The sequence below is a fragment of the Apium graveolens genome, chromosome 10 (genome assembly GCF_009905375.1).
Source record: "Apium graveolens cultivar Ventura chromosome 10, ASM990537v1, whole genome shotgun sequence".
Lineage (NCBI taxonomy): Eukaryota > Viridiplantae > Streptophyta > Magnoliopsida > Apiales > Apiaceae > Apium > Apium graveolens.
Window position 1 is genome coordinate 94,534,710 of NC_133656.1, and position 22,650 is coordinate 94,557,359.

Here is a 22,650-nt window from a genome sequence, read left to right on the forward strand (position 1 = left end):
AACGAATCAAACGTAAATAGGGATCAATACTCAGGAACTGGAAAAAATGATAAATATGGTGACTAGTTCCAAGTTAAAATAGTTTCAAAGATCCACATGACAGGGTTCACAGATTATCGAAGAATCCAAATTGATCAAGACATTAAGTAAGGGAATTCATAAAGGTTCTTTTAGGGTTTACGAGATTATAAGATAACAAAGGAAATAATAAGGTAATCAGGGTGCAAATTAAAGGGTTACTATAATAGGGTCGAACATGGTTTGATATTAAGTTGTCATAAGAAACAATATCAGGGTTTCTCAAAATCAATAATAGGTATATCACAATTGAAATAAAAAGTCACTACTTTATCATGGAATCAATTATTTCCTCTCTATAATCAATTCATAATAGAAGTCATAGTTACTTGCCTTAAATTACTTTCCTGCATGACGGGTACTGAGCTAGTTCCACCTAGATTAACCTGCCCTTTCCTAGCCTGAATGCCTCTGCTATCCGAATCTATAATCCAACACAAAACCTCTAATTAGATACTCGATCACACTCGACGTTCCCTAAACGTCTAACGATTATCCCAATTCGCATTAACACTTATCTTATATACACGAGTATAAATACTGAATACTCACATATCATATAGCATACTATTCTTTTATAATCAAAACTCTATACTTTAGCAATAATCACAATTCGTACAACTCGTCAACCTAATCAACTAATTCCTTTACTTATAAACCCATAAATTCGAATATAAACCACATAATCACATCAAAAGACCTTTAAACCACTTTAACATCACTTACTCTTGACAATCAACCATTTCCGCCCTTTTCATAATAAAAATTCGAACTAAACCCTCAAAATAACACAAGTAGTTCTTTAAAACTTAACATGCAATCACTTAACTTGACATGAATCTAGCAAATATCTTTTTAACACCAAATCAATCTTACATAAACCATATACTTAGACTCGAGAATTAAATCGATTAAATAACTTGAATCCACTCCTTCAAAACCATGCACCATTCGGCCTTTTCAACAAAATCACAAACAATTTATCAAATATCGACATGCAAGGTTAATTTTACAAATTAAACCTATCTTAAATCAATTTCTAACAAGAACAATCCTTGAAATCCTTTCCTTTTGAATAAAACCGAACCAAAACACAATTTTGAACCAAAAATCTAACATGCATATAACATTTAACCCAAAAATCAACCGGATCAATCCTACAATCGAATTTACACCACAAGTCGAATCAAAACTATGAACAATCATAGTACAAGTCAATTACAACAAATATTTTAACCAAATTCCTTTTAAAACTCAATAACAACATTCGAAATTTTCAAAAACCAGAACATGCAACACTCGAAATGAATACTTTTGAATTAATAGAGCTTAGTCAAGCATCATGGCTCACCACCGGTTCACCGGAGTTCATCACTGGTGGAGGCAAGGGTTTGGGGTTGCCGAATTATATATAAAACTTTGACATGCAACACTTAATCGTCATAGAACTTCAAAGATTCAAGCAAAAACCGAAGAAATCAATACGAACTCGTGGCTTCTCTTAAAACCGAACACCAAACACACACCTATACACGCATGCAAGCAAATATACATACATATATAGCATAAGAAGTTTGATTAGTGGAGTGTAATGGAAGATTTGATGAGAGGGAGGAATTACTGAGAGAGAGAAAGAAGGAGAGAGTTCGAGAGTGAGAGAAAAGAGAGAGAGAGAGCCGAGAGTCGGTGAAGAAGAAGAGAAAGGGAAGAAGGAATGGAGTATATATATAAAATATTTCAGGGGCAATTCTGTAATTTGCACAAATCCACTTCCTTTTATTCTTTTTTTTATATACAAAATACTTGTAATATTATAATTACCCACATTCTATATTCAAATGAATAAACTTTTGATTTTTATCCATTAAAATACAAAATGAATTCTTTACTAGTATTTTTAAATGAATTTTTCAATAAATAAATAATTTGCTTTGGATTTTACAAATAAATCCAAATAATAGAATTTAAACTGTATAAAATCATTTTGAAATCTCAATTCCTCAAAATAAATTCAACTACTATTTTTAAAAAGTCCATTGGACTACTTTGAAAGCAACAAAGCAAATTTCATACCTTGATCACATTTTTATAATTTTATAAAAATGTTTTAAAATCAATAGGATCCTTAAAATCCCTTTTAAGAACATTTAAAAATAAAACTAATCTCGAATTCGATCATGCACACATCAACTAATATGTAAACACATAGTATCATCATATATATTTCACATTCATGCTTTTATATACTTTCATCCCTTTTTAATACGGGTTCCATTGAACTTGATGCTCCGACGACACAACTTAATCCCTAAGCTGACTCATCAAACCGGAACGAGTTTCTTTACATTCCCAATCACTATTATACAATAATGGCAATTAATCACAACATCAATTAACCTTTTATTTAATCACATAATTACACAAAATTATACTTTATTCACTTAATCACATCGTAAAAGTCCCAGTCGCTACACAGGGACTTTTCCTAGCCAACCCGAGGTAAACCCCCGTTATACCTCAAATCAATCCAATGCTAGGCAACTCCATAATGTGGACTCAAATAAGCACGTAAATGTTGTCATCAGTTATCAACATACGAAAAAATTCTTGATCCCAAGCCCTAAGATCCAAATCGAATGTCTTCCTCTTGAGCATGTAAGTGAAAGTGAACATACCTCTTTTAGATGCAATCGCACAAGTCTCGTCTTATTCTAAGTTTCTCAAGGACTTGTACACCAAAAAGAGGGCAACCAATATTCTTAAAAAGGCTTTCCTCGCTGCTCATGTGAGCTCAATCCTCTCTAATAACATCTTCCCGATCAAGTACAAAGATCCTAGTTGTCCCACCATCTCTTGCACAATTGGTAGTACTCTTGTTGAGAAATGCCTTCTCAATTTAGGTTCTAGTGTCAACCTTTTACCTCTGGCTGTCTATCATCAACTAGGATTAGGTGATCTTAAACCCACTCATGTCACACTTCAACTGGCAGACCGTTCTGTCAAAGTACCGCAAGGTATCATTGAGGATGTAATCATCAAAGTTGGAAAATTTTACTTCTCCATCGATTTCATCGTGCTTGAGACATAACCCGTCTCTAGCACGAATGAACAAATTCCCGTAATTATTGATCACCCATTCCTTGCTACTTCTAATGCCATCATTAATTGTCATAATGAGTCCATGAAAATGTCCTTTGGGAATATGACTGCTGATTTAAATATCTTTAATTTCACTAATCAGCATCTAGAGTCATTAGAGGAAGCTACTCGTGACGTGTGTGACATTGGGTCTCTCGCAGAAGATATTTTAGAGGAATATGAGACCGATGAGGAACTTGAAGATTTGATTAAAAACATGTCTTCTGGAGACATGCTTGAAGAACTCAATGCAATTAATGCAAAATGGGAAACAAAACCTGAGGAAATCTATCTCGAGCCTACGACTGTTACAAAACGTCCATCATTGAGGCTCCTAAACTTGATTTGAAACCACTTCCATCTACTCTTAAGTATGTTTTCTTAGTTGAAAATGACACTCCGCCTGTCATTGTTGCTAGCGACTTAACCCTTAACCAGGAATCTCAATTAGTCAATCTGCTTAGACAACATAAAGAATATATGGGCTGGTATATGGCTGACATTAAGGGTATAAGTCCTACTATAGTTCAACACCATATTCACCTTGAGGAAAATGCTACACCTAAGAGAGATTTTCAGCGATGGATCAATCCCATAATGAAAGAGGTTGTCCGTAAAGAAATCATTAATTGGTTAGATCATAGCATTATTTATCCCATTTCCGATAGTCCTTGGGTTAGTCATATTCGCGTGGTGCCTAAGAAATCTGGCATCACTGTAGTGAAAAATGAAAGCAATGAGTTGATACCTTTGTGTATCCAAATGGGATGGCGCATTTGTATTGACTATCGTAAACTCAATGAGGTCACTAGAAAAGATCATTTTCCACTTCCTTTCATAGATCATATGCTAGAACGATTGGCTGGGCACATGTATTATTGTTTCCTAGATAGGTACAAATGGTATAACCAAATCTAAATTGCACCCGAGGATCAGGAGAAAACCACATTCACATGCCCTTTCGGAACCTTTGCCTTTAGTCGTTTGTCTTTTGGGTTGTGTAATGCACCTAGTTGTTTCCAAAGGTGTATGTTGGGTATATTCTCTGACAAGGTTTAAGACTTCCTTGAAGTCTTTATGGATGATTTTTCCATCCACGGGTCCTCCTTTGAGTGATGTCTTAGGAACTTAGAAAAAGTTCTTGTGAGGTGTGAGGAAAAATTACTTGTCCTCAATTGGGAGAAATGTCATTTTATGGTGAAACAAGGGATTATGTTAGGGCATGTCATTTCCAAAAATGGCATTCAAGTTGATAGAGCGAATATTGATATCATCGCCAAACTTCCCATCCCTGAATCTGTGAAAGAGGTGCGCTCCTTCTTAGGACACGCTGGTTTCTACCGGCGATTCATCCAGAACTTTAGTGCTATCTCTAGGCTTCTCACAAAACTCCTTGGAATGGATGCCTCATTTGATTTTGACTCGCATTGCATCCTTGCTTTCGAAAATCTTAAGAGTCTTCTTACTTCTGCTCCCATCATGCACCCTCCCGATTGGTGCCTTCCATTCAAACTCATGTGTGATGCTTCTAAGACTTCCATAGGAGTTGTTTTAGGATAATTACTAGATAAGTTTCCATGAGTTATTTACTATTCTAGTCGCACCCTTAACGATGCCCATCAAAACTAGACAGTCACTGAAAAAGAGTTTTTAGCTGTGGTCTATGCACTAGAAAAGTTTTGCTCAGACTTGGTTGGTGCACATGTGATTTTTTATACCGACCATGCTACCTTGCGCTATTTGATGTCAAAGAAGGACACCAAAGCGTGTCTTATTCGCTGGATTCTCTTACTTCAAGAATTTGATGTAGAGATTGATGACAAAAAAGGGTCCGAGAATGTTGTAGCTGATCATCTATCATGATTATCTAATGCTCCATTTGATGATAACCCTATAAATGAGTCCTTTCCAGACAAACAATTTGTAGCCATTTCGTCCCACAAACCCTGGTTTGCCGACATAGTAAACTACCATGTTACCAAAGAGATTCCAAATCATTGGACCAAGGCAGAGAAACACATGTTTTTCTCTCGTGTCCATCATTACTTTTGGGATAATCCTTACCTTTTTAAGTATTGTCCGGACCGAATCATTCGTTTTTTGGGTCCCCGAACATGAACATAAGAATATTCTTTTTTTTTCATGATATGGCTTGTGGTGGCCATTTTAGTTCTCAAATGACCGCATCCAAAATTCTCGAAAGCGGTTTGTATGCAACGCTTCACAAAGATGCCAACATCTTTTGTAAGAGTTGTGAGAGATGCCAACATGTTGGCAAGATTTCTAAGAGGGATGAAATTCTACTCAATAACATTCTAATAGTGGACATATTTGATATTTGGGGTATAGATTTTATGGGCCGCTTTCCATCGTCCTTTGGTAACATTTATATCCTCCTAGCAGTTGACTATGTTTTGAAGTGGATTGAGGCAATCCCTTCACGCGCTAATGATCACAAAGTTGTGGTCAATTTTCTCAAATATAACATCTTTAGTTGCTTTGGGACCCCTCATGCAATCATTAGTGATAGGGTTACCCATTTTGATAATAGACATTTTGCTTCTCTCCTTCTCAAATATGGAGTAAAGCATTATTTGGCCACCTCTTATCATCCTAAAATTAGTGGCCAAGTCAAAGTGTCTAATCGTCAAATTAAGCTTATTCTTGAGAAAACTGTTAGTTCTAATAGGAAGGATTGGTCGAAACGGTTACCCGATGCCTTGTGGGCATACCAATCTGCCTTTAAGAATAATTTGGGTATGTCACCTTTTCGCATGGTATATGGGAAGGGATGTCATTTTCCAGTTGTTAAAGCATAAGGCACTTTGGGCCATTAAAGAACTTAATTTTGACTTAGATAAAGTCAAGGCCCAAAGGATGCTCCATTTGAGTGAGTTAAAGGAAATTAGAAATGACGCTTACGAAAGTTCGCGTATTTTTAAGGATCGTACCAAAAAGTTTCATGACAAGAAATTGAGACCCAAAACTTTCATCGTAGGTGAAAAGGTCCTCCTCTATAACTCTCATCTTCACCTTTTTCTTGGAAAACTAAGATCTAGGTGGGATCGTCCTTACTTTGTTCACAAAGTATATCCCCATGGTGCCGTAGATATCCAAGATCCAAAAAATGACCATGTGTTTAAAGTCAATGGTTATAGGCTCAAACCATTTCTTGAGTATCCATCATCAGAGGATGTGGAGTGGGTAGATCTTGTTGATTTTATCCAGTTATGAGTAGGATTAGTTTGGTAATGAGTCTTCCCAACTTAGTGATGTACTATGTCCTGATACGGGGGAAACATGTATACTATGTATGGTTTGCCTTGTACATTCACCTTTTCGTTAACATGATTATTAGTGACCTCCAAGTTTTCTCCTCCTTCATCATGGTGAAAGAATGGTACACCTCTATCTCTTTTGTGTATCCTTTCTTTTTTACATTGAGGATAATGTTTTTGATGTGGGGGGAGTTAGTTGTGATTAGTTTTGATCCTGTTATTTTGTTCCTTTAAAAAAAGGAAAAAAATAAAAAAACACAAAAAATGATGAATAGCAAAAATGCAAAAAATTAGGAAGTTAGCTAGGTTGTCTTCTCTTGACCTTAGTTACTAGTTAGTGTTGACTGTTTTTCAAAAATCTTATATATTTAGTGCATATAGATGATTTGAATTTTATTAAGCATAGTGATCTTCACAAACTTGCGTCACACTTAGGTTTTTCCTTGAATTCCGAGACGCCACACACTATTCACAAGGTCTTTGTTGGGAAGATGGGTGAGATATTCTTCGATACCTGAGAGAGAACTCACATGTTAGAACAATGTCGAATCATTCCTTTGCTAAAAAAAAAGAAAAAAGAAAAACAATACTTATAAGTAGTAAATTGACTAGTCTTGTTTTGTGGCCTTTGTTACTCGATCCATTAAGTCCTTAGGGGTGTCTCAACACATATTGCCCTATGACCATTTGGTTTGGGAGTCATTGACCCAAAACTTGTTACATGGTTTACATAGAAAGCCTGTTAGGTAATGAATACAACACAGGGGGGTGAATGTGTTTTGGATAATTTTAAAGATTTTTGAATGTTTGTTAGTTGGTGAATAAAGTAGATTAGAAATGCAGCAATATTATGTTAACTGAAAATAAACAGTGCACACAATATTTCAAAATTCACTTAATTTTTTATTAAAATCAAGCTAGTGTTTTGCTACAAATCATGGGTTCTTTGTAAGTAAAGAACTTAGCTTCTTCCTTGAGAGAGTTACAAGAAATCCTAGATCTGTTTGATACAATTAAAAATAAAGGACCGGTGTTTACTTTATAGATTAGTAAACACAGGTTTACACAGCATGTAATAGAATGTACTAAACCCTACTTTAAGTTATCTCTAAAGCTCTCCATTTTTGGATTAATGTATCTTTACAAATCCTGTGAATCTTTGACTTTCCTTTATCAATGAATCTTGGCCTTTGATCTTGTACTCTTCAAGCTGCTTTTGTAGACTTTTCAATCTAAGTGATTAGATCATTTGTTTATTGATAATCTTGAATATTTAACTTGTCTACATTCTGTACTTGAGCTTCATGTCGAGATCTCCAGTTTGATCTATAGAGAACTGACATCTCGATAAGTATAATGGCTTATCGAGATCTCTTAGTTCTCTATAAGTGTTTTGACTTGTCGAGGTCTCTGAGTTCTCTATAAGTGAACTTGGCTTGTCGAGGTCTCCAAATTTCTGCATGTGAAAATGACTTGTCGATATCTCTGAGATCTCTATAAGCCTATTGACTTATCTATACCTCTGAGATCTCTAATGAGAGAATTGACTTGTCGATATCTCCAATCTTCATATCTTCATTTTGACTTGTCGATATCTCAGAGATCTCTATATAAATTTTGACTTATAGATATCTCTGATATCTCTATTGATAATTTGACTCGTCGATATCTCCAATCTTCATGTCTTCATTTGGCTTGTCGATATCTCTGAGACTTCTCTATAAGCTATTTTAGACCTCTCGATAAGTCATTCTGGAGTTTTCGAATGACTTCTCTATATGACTTGATTTGTGACTTGTAGATATCTTGACTTAGAATATTTTTCCCAAAACAGATTTATTCAACTCCAAGCTTCTTCACAGTTTCTCTGAGGCATGATCTTCTTGATCTTCTTTCAGAGTTTATTCTTAGGCTTGAGAGTGTTATAGAAAAATACTCCAGTCTAATCTTTGACATTTTTACAGACTCAAGTAATATAGTACAAAATACAAATTAAAATTATCATACAACTAATTATTAGGATTTTCAATTTGACTTAGTATTGTTACAGTACATACATGTCTTGCACAATAATCTCCCCCAATTTGTGAAAAGATTGCTTATCACAAATTCATGCCAGGTAACAATATTAATCCTAAGTTATAATGCACAATAATATATTATATACAAAATTGACAGAATTATAACTTTTATACATTAAGTGATTACAAGAGTTTAAAAGGTACATTCATCACACAAATTTCTCATAGTCTATTTCTTGTCTAATGAGGTCTTTAAGTTTACAAGTACTTGCAATTCCTCTATGATTTGAGTCCTTCTTAGAGCTTCCACAAGCTTGAGACACACATCTAATGAATAACCATTTAAGTAACCAACTCTGAATCTTGAGAATCTGCCAACCTTGATGTTTAAAAAGTGTCCATCTTTTGATATTCTGCTCATCCCCTTTGTCGTGAGTTCTTAAAATTTTTGCTCAAACATTTCTATCTCTTCAATATATTTTCTTTCCCTCTCCTCTCTTTCAGGCTTTTCTTTTGCTCTTCTTTCTTCCCTTACTATCAACCATACAGCCAACATAAACCTCCATGCCATTGTACCAGTATCCTTATCCTTCAGTAGGTTGATCACCCTCTTAATTTATGTGGTTGAAAATATATCCATTAAATTTATGCCAAGTAAAGTGTAGGATCTATCTTGATAGTAGACTCTTACTTCCCTCAATGATACAACCCAAGTTTTGACCATTTCTTCAGCTAATCGTTGAAAGTAGTCTTCATCCGTGATGCACTAATTTAGAGGTAGAAAATCATTTTGATTGAAAAAATTCCATATGGCCCTCTCAAGAACTTGCTGTTTCTTTGGTTTTCTTCCAACAGATTTGTAATAAGTTTTGGTTGGTGGCTTGAAGGATGGTAGGTTTAAAATTTTCGTTAGAGAAGTTTGACTTGAGGTGATTGATATTTTCAGTATGGTGTTTGCAGTGTGTTTGTAGAAAAATTTAGGCTTTGAGGTTAGAGGTGGTAGAGTGTTTGATTTTGTTGGCTTAGAGGGTTGAGCAAGTTGGATTTGAATTGATTGGACATTTTTTGGTTCTTGAATCATCCTCTTTCTTCCTTCTTCTTTCTTCTCTTCTCATCCCCCTTCTTCTCATTATTTCCCTTCTTTTTAGCAACTTTCTTGCTGCCAGTTGCCTTGGTGGATTGACTTGGACTTGAGACAGAAGGTTTTTGATCATCTTTCTTCTGCTCATCATCATCCAAGTCATCCTTATTGATTTGAGTTTTAGGCAAATTGGCTTCAGAATTCCTCAGATATCTCCCCAATAGCTTGATTATTTCTTCATCCTCAACAGTCTTATACTGCTTAGTGTTAGGAATATGTGTATTAGTTTGATGATAAGTTCAGCAAAACACTTAAGTAGAAATCTAGTGTTTGTAGCCTCAACGGATAAGACCATCTTGGCTATCCATTGAAGGAGTAGCCTTACTTAGCAATAAGTTTGGTATTGTAGCACATCTCACTCTCTGGTTTCAAGCTGTAATTCTTAAATGTTGTTAGGAGATAATCAGTCATGTTGACTACTAATGGATGTACAAGTAGGAGGGCTAATTGTAAATATTTCATGCCTTGTAATTTTGTATAAGTGAAGAAGTATCAACTGATATTGAAGATCTTCAACGGATAAGAAACTAAGCTTCAACGGATGTCTCTAACGCTTCAACGGATAAGTGCTTCAACGGATAAGTGCTTCAACGGATAAAGCTTCAACTGCTAGAGCATCAACGGATAAAGCCATCAATGGATGAAAGCTTCAACGGATGCACTGCTAGAGCATCAACGGATAAAGCCATCAACAGATGAAAGCTTCAATGGATGCTCAGTCTCATAGCAGTTGATAGTGACAGTTAACAAAGCTGACAGAGGCACATGGATTGATAGAGATGTGGTAGCCTATTTCAGGAACAGCAGAAAAAGCAGCCATTTTTAGTCTGGTTCAAAATGGAAAGTCAACAGATAATTCCATATTACACTGGATAAAAATGGAACAGAAACAAGTGGAGAACTATTGTCTTATTGTACTTTATCTTTGTCTTCACTTGTAAACTTGGGACATATAAACCAAGTAGTAGCTAGTAATTAGATATAAATTTTCCCTGAGCTGTTTAGAAATATCAAGAGAGAAAATCATCTAGTTTGTACTAGGAAGCAGCTGTGATTTAATTTTGAATCACAGATTTTCTGAAATAACACATCTCTGGTGGAACAACAAATCCACCAGAAAAGTTTTTAAGTTCTTTGTGTTCATTTCATTTGTGTTTAAATATATATCTGTCTGCATCAGCTCCAAGCAATTCACACACATTTGATCACTCAAACACTTAGTCTTACAAATTGCTCAAAACTTGAAAAAGTTTTGAGATTTACATTCAACCCCCCCTTCTGTAAATCTCATTGTTAGTCCACTGGGAATAACAATTGGTATCAGAGCAAGCTCTTAACATACAGAGAGTTTAAAGATCTATTCTGCTAACATCATGAGTAAGAAGGATATTGGTATAAAGATTCCAATCCTGGAAAGAGATAACTATCATCACTGGAAGGTGAAGATGCATTTACATCTTCTCTCTCAAGATGAAAGCTACATCAACTGCATTGAGAATGGTCCTCACATCCCACACAAGGTGGCCACAGCTGCTACTGCTACAGTTGCTGTTGGACAGTCTATTCCCAAGCCAAAGGCAGAATGGACTGTTGAAGATATTGAAGAGGTCCACAAGGACAAGAAAGCCATGAACATTTTGTTTAATGGCCTGGATCAGATATGTTTGACAATGTCATCAATAGCCAAACTGCTAAGGAAATTTGGGATACTATGCAGCTTATCTGTGAAGGCATGGAGCAAGTTAGAGAAAACAAAATGCAGCTTCTCATTCAACAATATGAATATTTCCACTTTGAAGAAGGAGAATCATTGAATGATACATTCAACAGATTTCAGAAACTATTGAATAGATTAAAGCTGTATGGGAGAATATACCAAGTCAAGGACTCCAATCTAAAATTTCTAAGGTCTCTACCAAAGGAATGGAAGCCTATGACTGTTTCTCTAAGAAATTCTCAAGATTATAAGGACTTAACACTTGAAAGATTATATAGAATTTTGAAGACTTATGAACTTGAGATGGAGCAAGATGAGCTGTTGGAAAAGGGAAAGAGAAAACGAGGATCAAGTTGACAGTGAAAAAGTTGAAGCCAGAAATGAGGTAAAGACAATGCCAAGTCTCAAAATTGGCACAAGCAAATCAGAATCAAGCAAGGGTAAAGAGCAAGTTGCTGAGGATGAAGACAATTCCAGTCAGGATGAATCTGATGATATTGATGAACATCAGGCCTTTCTGTCCAGGAGGTTTGCAAAGATGAAGTTCAGGAAAAACACAAAGTTCACTAAGCCAAACAAAAACATGGTGGACAAATCAAAGTTCAAATGTTACAACTGTGGCATTAGTGGACACTTTGCAAGTGAGTGTAGGAAGCCAAATTCTGAGAAAAAGAAATTTGAGCAAGTTGATTACAAAAGGAAGTATTTTGATTTGCTCAAACAAAAGGAAAGAGCTTTTCTCACTCAAGATGATTGGGCAGCAGATGGGGTAATGAAGATGATGATGTGGAATATGTCAACCTAGCCCTGATGGCTAATTCTGATGAAAATGAAACTAGTTCATCAAGCAACCAGGTAATTACTACTGATCTCTCTCAGCTTTCTAAACATGAATGCAATGAAGCCATAAATGATATGTCCAATGAATTATATCATTTGCGTGTTTCTATTAAATCACTAGCTAAAGAAAACACTAGGATCAAAGAAAATAATGTGTTTTTAAGTGATAGGAATGCTGTGTTAGAGAGTCAGGTAATTGAGCTTGAAAAGATTAAACTTAAATGCTTGACTGTCGAGAGTGAACTAGAAGACGCTGTTAAGAAAGTAGAAATTCTTTCTAAACAGTTAGAAAGTGAGCAAGAGGTAATCAAGGCCTGGAAAACATCTAGGGATGTTGGTGTTCAAATTGCCAAGGTTCAGGGAATTGAATCATTTTGTGAGGATGCCTGGAAGAAAAACAAAAAGAAGTTAGAATTAATTGATGGATTGTCAACGGATGTGGAATCAACGGATGATGAAAGTTATCCGTTGAAGGAAGAAAAGGAGCATCCGTTGAAGGCTCATCAATTAAAACAGGCAAGTTCTTTTAAAAATAAAAAGAATGATTCAACTCTCAAGAACTTTGTCAGAGAAGGAGCTAGTACATCCAGAGATGTCAGTAAGGTGAATATAGGACACATGACTTTAGATCAGTTGAAAGATAGGCTTAAGTTGGTTGAGGATAAGAAGGAAACTAAAAGAAAATCTAAAAGAAATGGGAAGGTAGGGATTAATAAACATAACAATTACACACCTGATAGGTATGCTCCTAGAAAAAGCTGTGTACATTGTAAAAGTATTAATCACCTATCTGATAATTGCAAATCTGTTAAAAATGCTCCCATGCCTTCAAATCCCTCCATGCCTAACATGTCTATGTCACCTCTGCATGCTATGCCTGTTATGTCTCACCAGAATCCCCATGCACATTTTGCAAACATGCCATACATTAACAATCCTTACTTTACTGCATTTAGTATGCCTCAAATACCATACAATATGCCTATATGGAATAACATATTTGCACAACCTATGCCTTATCACATTCAATCAAATGTGTTAAATGATTCCGTGACTAACCCTACACTTCAACCAACCACATCTGAGACCAAGGTTGACCCAAAGTTACCTAAGTCAAAAGATGCAGGAGGAATGAAGTCTAGGAAAAAGACTAACAAGGCTGGACCCAAGGAAACTTGGGTACCAAAATCAACTTGATTGATTTTGTTGTGTGCAGGGACATAGAAGGAATATATGGTATTTGGACAGTGGTTGTTCAAGACACATGACAGGAGATTTCACCCTGCTCACAGAATTTAAGGAGAGAGCTGGCCCTAGCATAACCTTTGGAGATGACAGCAAAGGATTCACTATGGGATATGGCTTGATTTCAAAAGAAAATGTCATCATTGATGAAGTTGCATTGGTTGATGGTCTCAAACATAATTTATTGAGCATCAGTCAACTATGTGACAGAGGGAATACTGTTTCCTTCAACTCTGAAGCCTGTATTGTCACAAGTAAAAAGGACAATAAAGTGGTTCTAACTGGAGTTAGAAAAGGAAATGTGTACTTAGCTGATTTCAACTCTACAGATGCAGAATCCATTACTTGTCTTCTCAGCAAAGCAAGTCCAGTTGAAAGTTGGCTATGGCATAAGAAGCTGTCCCATTTGAATTTTAAGACAATGAATGATCTGGTCAAAAAGGACTTAGTTAGAGGAATGCCTCTAGTGGAATTCACAAGGGATGGACTGTGTGATGCTTATCAGAAAGGAAAGCAAAAGAAAGTATCATTCAGTAAGAAGCTTGAATCTGCAATTGATGAACCACTGCAACTTCTACACATGGATCTCTTTGGACCAGTCAATGTATTGTCAATTTTAAGGAAAAGATACTGCCTAGTGATTGTAGATGATTTCTCAAGGTTTTCATGGGTTTATTTTCTTGGATCAAAGGATGAAGCTAGTGAAATCATCATCAATCATATCAAGCAAGTCAACAATCATCCTGATTTCAAAGTAAGGAATATTAGGAGTGACAATGGAACTGAGTTCAAGAATTCAACCATGAAGATGTTCTGTGGAGTAAATGGGATCATGCATGAGTTCTCAGCTCCAAGAACTCCACAACAAAATGGTGTGGTGGAAAGGAAGAACAGATCACTAATTGAAGCTGCAAGGACAATGCTTGAGGAGTCAAAGCTCCCAACTTATTTTTGGGCTGAGGCTGTTATCTGTGCATGTTAGACTCAAAATATTTCTCTAATCAATCAAGCAAAATGCATGACTCCCTATCAATTATTCAAGAGAAGAAAACCAAATTTAAACTTTCTACATGTCTTTGGTTGCAAATGTTACATCTTAAGGAATCAATCTGATCACAAAGGAAAGTTTGATGCAAAAGGCTGATGAAGGAATATTTGTTGGTTATTCTGATGGAAAATCTTATAGGGTCTACAATCTAAGAACCAACATTGTCATGGAATCTGTACATGTTATGTTTGATGATAAGAAGATTAATGGACTAACAGATGAGGGACATCATGAAGGACTCAAATTTGAAAATATTGAGATATATTGTGATGATAGTGAAGATGAGAATGATGAAGAAGACATCTCAAGAAGAAACCAGAGTCTGTCTTTGGATAATGCACAGAATGCTGCATCCGTTGAAAGTCAAAATTCAGCTTCCGTTGAAAGAAGCAATGCAGCATCCGTTGAAAGACAAAGTGCATCATCCGTTGAAGTTCATAACGAAGCATCCGTTGATCACAGTCTGTCAACGGATAATCACTTCACCTCATCAGTTGATAGAACTCCCATTTCCTTTCAAAGGATCAGCAACTCAGGGGGAGTTTCAACAAATCAACATTCTATCTCACATCATGACAATACCGAGGCAACCTCATTAAGGGCTAATCTACCACCTCAAAGGAAATGGACCAAGAATCACCCTTTTGAACTGATCATTGGTAATGCTACATCAAAAGTACAAACTAGAAGGGCTACTCAAGATGAATGTCTGTACAGTAGCTTTCTATCACAGGAGGAACCTAAGAGAGTGGAAGAAGCTCTATTGGATCCAGATTGGATTTTAGCAATGCAAGAGGAGCTAAACCAATTTGAGAGGAACAAAGTATGGAAGCTGGTACCCAAGCCAAAGAACAAGAGTTCTATTGACACAAAATGGGTATTCAGAAACAAGATGGATGAAAATGGCATTGTCATAAGGAATAAAGCCAGATTGGTTGCCAAAGGCTATTCTCAACAAGAGGGAATAGATTTTGATGAAACATTTGCTCCAGTTGCAAGACTTGAAGCCATCAGAATCTTTCTAGCCTATGCAGCTAATGCCAATTTCAAAGTCTATCAGATGGATGTCAAGAGTGCATTTCTAAATGGGGAATTGGAGGAAGAAGTTTATGTAACCCAACCTCCTGGTTTTGAAGATCCAAATTTTCCAGACAATGTGTATTATTTGTTGAAAGCACTCTATGGACTAAAGCAAGCACCTAGAGCCTGGTATGAGACTTTATCAAAGTTCCTTCTAGATAATCACTTCACAAGAGGTATTGTTGACAAAAATCTCTTCTTTAGAAATGTTAATGGCTCTAAGATACTTGTACAAATTTATGTAGATGATATTATATTTGGATCTACAGATGATAAACTTTGTAAAAAGTTTGCTAAATTAATGCAAAGTAAATATGAAATGAGCATGATGGGAGAGCTAACTTACTTTCTTGGTTTACAAGTTAAACAAGTTAGTGGTGGAATTTTCATTAGTCAAACTAAATATATTTATGATCTTTTAAAGAAGTTTGACTTAATGGATTGTTCACCTGCAAAAACTCCCATGGCCACTGCCACCAAGCTTGAATTAAACAAGGCTGAAAAGTCTGTGGATATTACAAGTTATAGAGGCATGGTTGGCTCACTTTTATATTTAATTGCCAGTAGACCTGATATTATGTTTTCTACATGTCTCTGTTCTAGATTTCTAGCTGACCCTAAAGAATCTCACTTAGTGGCTATTAAAAGAATTTTCAGATATCTCAAAGGGACTCCAAATCTAGGAATTTGGTACCCTAGAGAGTCTGGTTTTGATCTAATTGGCTACTCAGATATAGATTATGCAGGTTGCAAATTAGACAGGAAAAGCACAACAGGCACCTGTCAATTTCTAGGAAACAAGCTTGTATCATGGTTCAGCAAGAAGCAGAATTCTGTTTCCACATCAACAGCTGAAGCTGAATACATTGCAGCTGGTAGTTGTTGTGCACAAATACTGTGGATGAGGAATCAGTTATTTGACTATGGTATAACTGTTGACAAAATTCCAATATTTTGTGACAACACAAGTGCCATTGCCATTACTAAAAATCCAGTGCAGCACTCAAGAACCAAGCACATTGATATCAAGTACCACTTCATTAGGGAACATGTGATGAAAGGTATAGTGGAACTTCATTTTGTTCCAAGTGAAAAGCAGATTGCAGACATATTTACCAAGCCACTTGATGAATCATAATTCACAAGATTAGTAAGTGAGTTAGGTATGCTTAACTATTCATAATCTATGTCATCTATGTAATCTATCTTGTAGCCTGAAATGAATTTGCTGCAAGAACAAAGTTGGCTTTAATCAAGACTTATCCTATCAACGGATATTCCCTATCCGTTGAAAGCCAAAATTGTTCTATCAACGGATATTCATTATCCGTTGAAAGACAAATACATTTTTGGTAATTTTATCCTTTAACGGATAAAATAGTGTTGTTCATCAACGGATAACTATTTACCTTATCCGTTGATGTGTCACGTTAGTGAGTCACAGCCGTTGATTCTTTTACTCAACCATTGATACAGATATACAGTGTTGTATGTATTTGTATTTACGGTAGTTTTCAGAATTTCTACAGTTTCTTTTATTCCTGAACGGCTTTCACTTACTTAAAAGTATCATTTAATTGTTTTAATTTGTGTTTTAATTCAAGAAAGTATAAAAGCCCAATTGAATTCTTATTTTCACTTTACGCTTTCTTGCAATTATCATTCTCTTTTTCTCTCAATTCTCAAGTTCTTCTCTGCAACCTCTACTCACAAAAATGGCACCAGTAGTCAAAATTATGTCTCAAACAGGATTTGTTTATGAAAAGAATAATTTCATAGTCTTGGTTGAAAAGAAGGAAGCCCATTCTGATTATCACAAGATGATGGACTTCATCAAGAACTGCAAACTGAGCTATGCAATGCTGGAAGCCCCAACCATCTACTGTGAAGTGATTGAGGAGATTTGGACAACTGCAGAGTTCAACTCCACTGATATGACTATTGCCTTCTCTCTCAAAGGTAAGGACTATTGTATTAATTGTGATGATTTACAATCTTGCTTTAAGTTGCCTGAGAATAATGCCATGACACTACACACTGATAAAGATGTCTCTGCTATGCTAGATTCCATAGGCTATGCTTTTGATTCTACTAGTTTAGGTAGTATTAGAAGGAAAGGCCTTAGGAAAGAATGGAGTTTTCTTGGAGATGCCTTTATTAAGGTTTTCTCTGGGAAGATTAGCAATTTTGATGCTATCACTTCATCTCTTGTTAATATGCTCTATATGCTAGTTTCTAATAGGTACTTTAATTTTAGCAACTATGTTATGCTAGAATTAGGTTCCAGATTAGGTAACAAAGCTAATAGACCACATAACATCTACTTTGCTAGATTCTTTATGTTATTGGCTAACCATGTTGCTGAAGGTTTGGTTATATCCAATGAGAATAATAAACTCAAATGCTGGGCACAAGAGAAAAGGGTCCTTGCAGACCTTTTGAGAATGAACCTCAATAGCCAGGTGCCATTGGTATACTTGCCAATCATGAATGCACCACAGGTAAGTGAGGTAAATGTTTCTATAACTCCTACTATTTCCAACCCCAATGTTTCTTTGCCTTCTAGTGTGGCTATGGAACCTGTGTCATTGTCCAAACAGGCTCCTACCAAAGCCACCAAATCTAAAATCTCCAAAGTCAAGTCAAAGAAACCTACCTCTGTTGTTTCTCAAAAGACAACAGTTGTAACAACTACCATAAACCCTGAAGGGAGTGAACAGGGTGTGAGTGGTGAGGGGAGGGGTGAACATCAAAAAGCCCCCCAGGATAAGGTGGGAGCGGTGAGTGGTACCCATTCCAGCCAAGCCACAGTCTCTCAAAAGACTGTAGTGGTTCAAAAGGAGTCCATCACATCCCTAGTTGCATCCTCCCAAAAGGATGTAGACACTGGAGCTACACATTCACCAATTCAAGCCTTTTCAAGGAAGAAGAAGGCCAAAACCCTAGTTTCCACACAAGGGGCACACACAGCACATATACACCAACCAGTATCTGTGCCTTCTCAAATTCAGCTTGATGTGATTCCAGCAAATGTGGAATCACAGCCCCATTCTCTCAATATAGACACACACCATTCCTCAAACTCTCCTACACCCTCTCTGGATGTGGATATGATATTCATATCAATTCCTGATTCTCCCTCATTAAAACTCAGGGAGGAGCCCCACTCAAAACCTGGTGATCATCATCTTTTAGATGATTTGTTGGATCATCAGCCAATTCTTTCAGATGTAGTTGCAGGATCTGTGTCACCTCACTTAAAATCAATCCACACAGATTCAACAATTATATCACTTTCTATCTCTACATCATTTCCTTCTTCAACGGATATCTCTCATCCGTTGACAAGTGGTTGTTCTTCAACGGATAAGCTTAACAGCAGTTATCCGTTGATACCATCAGTTTCCACTTCAACGGATACTCCCTATCCGTTGATGGCCTCTACACACTTAACAGAAACAACTCCAACTGTAGAGGACATGGCAACTGTACAATCACTTTTAGGCTTGAGGGAAGGGAGTGATTTTTTGAGTGAGAGGCTGGGTTGCTCCCAGGCAAAAGGAGAGGTTGAGAGTCACCAAATGCATGTTATTTCTTCCAGCATGGCAAAAGTAAGTGAGAGGAGTGCCACCTTAGAAGGTGAAGGTGAGGGTGTGAGGGTGTGTGTGAGCCAGGGGGAGCCCCTGATGCAAGAAAAGAGAGAAATTGAGAGAAAGGCAGGTACAGAAGCTATAAGGGGGGATCCAGCCATTGCTAGTGAGTTAATGAAAGTGGATGATGCAGATAAGGGAAGACAATTTCAGCAACACTACAAAGCTGTCATTGATAACATTTCCTTGGATGCTGACACTTTTAATCACCCTGTTTCAGCCTATCAATTATTGGCTGCACAGGGCAATGTGGAGGCAGAACAGACACTACACATTGTACACACTTCAGAATCTCTTCTAAGAGATAAAGCTGCTATCAACAGGCTGCCTTCTCAAGCTGGTGAGCCATCTGAAGAATTTGGAGTAAATTCTAATGATGATGACTCTAATTCTTTGAATGAGAGCATGAACTTAGGGGGAGTAGCAGGCCCAAGTTCTGTTCCTAATCTTCCTGCATGGGCACGGGCCAAACCATCAACACCAGGAGAGTTTGGTGTCACTTTGGTCAAACAAGTCATGACAATTCAGCAAGCCATTCAGGAGAATCAGGATGCTGGCACCAAGGCAATTCTTCAAGCTCATCTGGAATCTCTGCATCTCTTGCAGTTACAGCATTACCAGCACAATCTAAGTGTGGATGAGCTCAAGCTGGACATTGCTGATCTGAAATCCTACAATGCTGAGAAATTGGATTCAGTCATACCCTATGGTACTATGCAAGATTTGTTGGGGAGACTAAGGAAGACCTCTGATGCTGATAAGAGGTTGGCAAGATTGGAAGATAGGGTTCAAATAATTGAAGACTCTATGGTCACCATTCTTCAGAATCAACAAACTCAAACAAATCTCCTCATGCAGCTGGCACAAGCACAAGGCTTGACCCCTACCCTTGATGATAACAAAAAGGGGGAGAATAAAGGGGAAGGGGAAGGAGAGCCATCTATAACAGTTCAGATTTCTCAAGTACTAGTTCCTGTCATCACAACTTCTCCACCAATTCAAGTCAAAGGAAAGCTAGATGGCATTGATCTAATCCAGATAGCAGCAGCTGAATTGCAAGTCAAAGAGCAAAGGAAGAAGATTGATGAAAAGATGCAACTAATATTTGGTTCTGCAACTTCTCAATCACAATCTGTGAAGCATAGCACAAAAGTGGAATCAATTATTATGGAACTCAAGCCAGTAGGGAGGCATAAGGATGGAGAAACTTCTTCCAAAGATCTGCAACCTATGGTTCTCAAGCCCAACAACAGATCCAATAAGGACTCTACAAAGAATCCTCTAATAGAGGTGGATTTTCCTCTTCCAAAAGTAGATGAGGACAAGCTTTTAGGAAGAAGTATTGCATATCTCAAAGAGACCATGGATGAGGCTGTAAGGAGAAACATGGCTATTATTTTCAGAGAGGGAAAGAGCATATGTGTGATGCAAAGACATCCCAAATTCTCAATAGCCAAGAAGGAAGAAACCAAAAGGTTGAAGGAAGAAACCAAACAGCTAAAGGCTGACAAAAGAGCACAAGCAAAGCTTGAAAAACAGCTAGAGTCAAGTCAGGCTGAAGATCAGAAAGTAATTGAAGACAAAGGTGAAGATGAAGCTATGGGGGACATGGTTGGTACTGAGATGGAGGAAAGAAGTAAGGAAGAATGGCAGAAAGGGAAAAGAAAGAAGGTCAATGCAAAGAGAAAGAAGGTAGATAAGACTGAAGAAACCCAATCAATATCCAAACCACTACCCTTCATTCCTGAACCCATTGTACCTGACCCCTTCATGAACATTCATGGTGAAATAATCATTCCCAAGGAGGAACCAATTGATTGGGACACCATCAAATTGCCCACCTTCCTAACCTCTTCTCCATCATCAAAGAAGCAGAAAAGAAGAATCGAATCAACACCCTCTAAAGCCTCAATCAAATTCACACAGAAGCCTAAGTCCAAACCTCAAAACTCTAAAGATGATTATGGTCATATCTGTGACATAAAAGAATTTTCAGACATTGAACTCTATCTGGATGAGCTGGAGGATGTAAGGGGAATAGCTGCCTACAGACAGCTACCAGAAAGACTAGTGTTCAAATACAAAGGAGCTGGGGAAAGAACATGGCCTCTTCACAGAATTCTGAATGAAGGCTACACTACCTTGATTAGAGTCTACTCAGCCATACATAAGGATTCTGGCTTTACCAGAACTGCCAGGACTGAGATTCTCAACAAGATTGCCAACATAAGGAAAACTTGGAGGGAGCCCAATGCTTTGCCTAGAACTTTACTCATTCAAGAGAGAGGTATTACAATTCACAAATCACCTCATTGGTTGATGGAGTTCAGAGACAACAAACGAGTCAGAAGATTTTTCAGAATTGAAGATCAGCTAAAGATTGCCAGTAATGAAACTCTCAAGAATATGCAATCTAAGTTAGATATCAATGAAGAAGATGAAGCTGAATTCTACAGACAACTTCAACTTCAAATGGAGGAAAATGACAGGAGGCTAGGAAAGAAAACCAGGGATCAAAAGAAAAGAAAGTAATTTGCTCAAGCTAAAGGAGTACCCTTGGAAACAATGTATTTCTTCAATTTCATCTCAGCATATACACTTTTGCAGCACTTTTGAATTTCTGCTTAGTTACAGTTTATATATTTGTTAAGTGTTTTGTTATCATCAAGCTAAACCCAAATTTATGCCTATAGTTATAGTAGACATAAATAGGGGGAGATTGTTAGGAATATGTGTATTAGTTTGATGATAAGTTCAGCAAAACACTTAAGTAGAAATCTAGTGTTTGTAGCCTCAACGGATAAGACCATCTTGGCTATCCGTTGAAGGAGTAGCCTTACTTAGCAATAAGTTTGGTATTATAGCACATCTCACTCTCTGGTTTCAAGCTGTAATTCTTAAATGTTGTTAGGAGATAATCAGTCATGTTGACTATTAATGGATGTACAAGTAGGAGGGCTAATTGTAAATATTTCATGCCTTGTAATTTTGTATAAGTGAAGAAGTATCAACTGATATTGAAGATCTTCAACGGATAAGAAACTAAGCTTCAACGGATGTCTCTAACGCTTCAACGGATAAGTGCTTCAACGGATAAAGCTTCAATTGCTAGAGCATCAACGGATAAAGCCATCAATGGATGAAAGCTTCAACGGATGCACTGCTAGAGCATCAACGGATAAAGCCATCAACAGATGAAAGCTTCAACGGATGCTCAGTCTCATAGCAGTTGATAGTGACAGTTAACAAAGCTGACAGAGGCACATGGATTGACAGAGATGTGGTAGCCTATTTCAGGAACAGCTGAAAAAGTAGCCATTTTTAGTCTGGTTCAAAATGGAAAGTCAACAGATAATTCCATATTACACTGGATAAAAATGGAACAGAAACAAGTGGAGAACTATTGTCTTATTG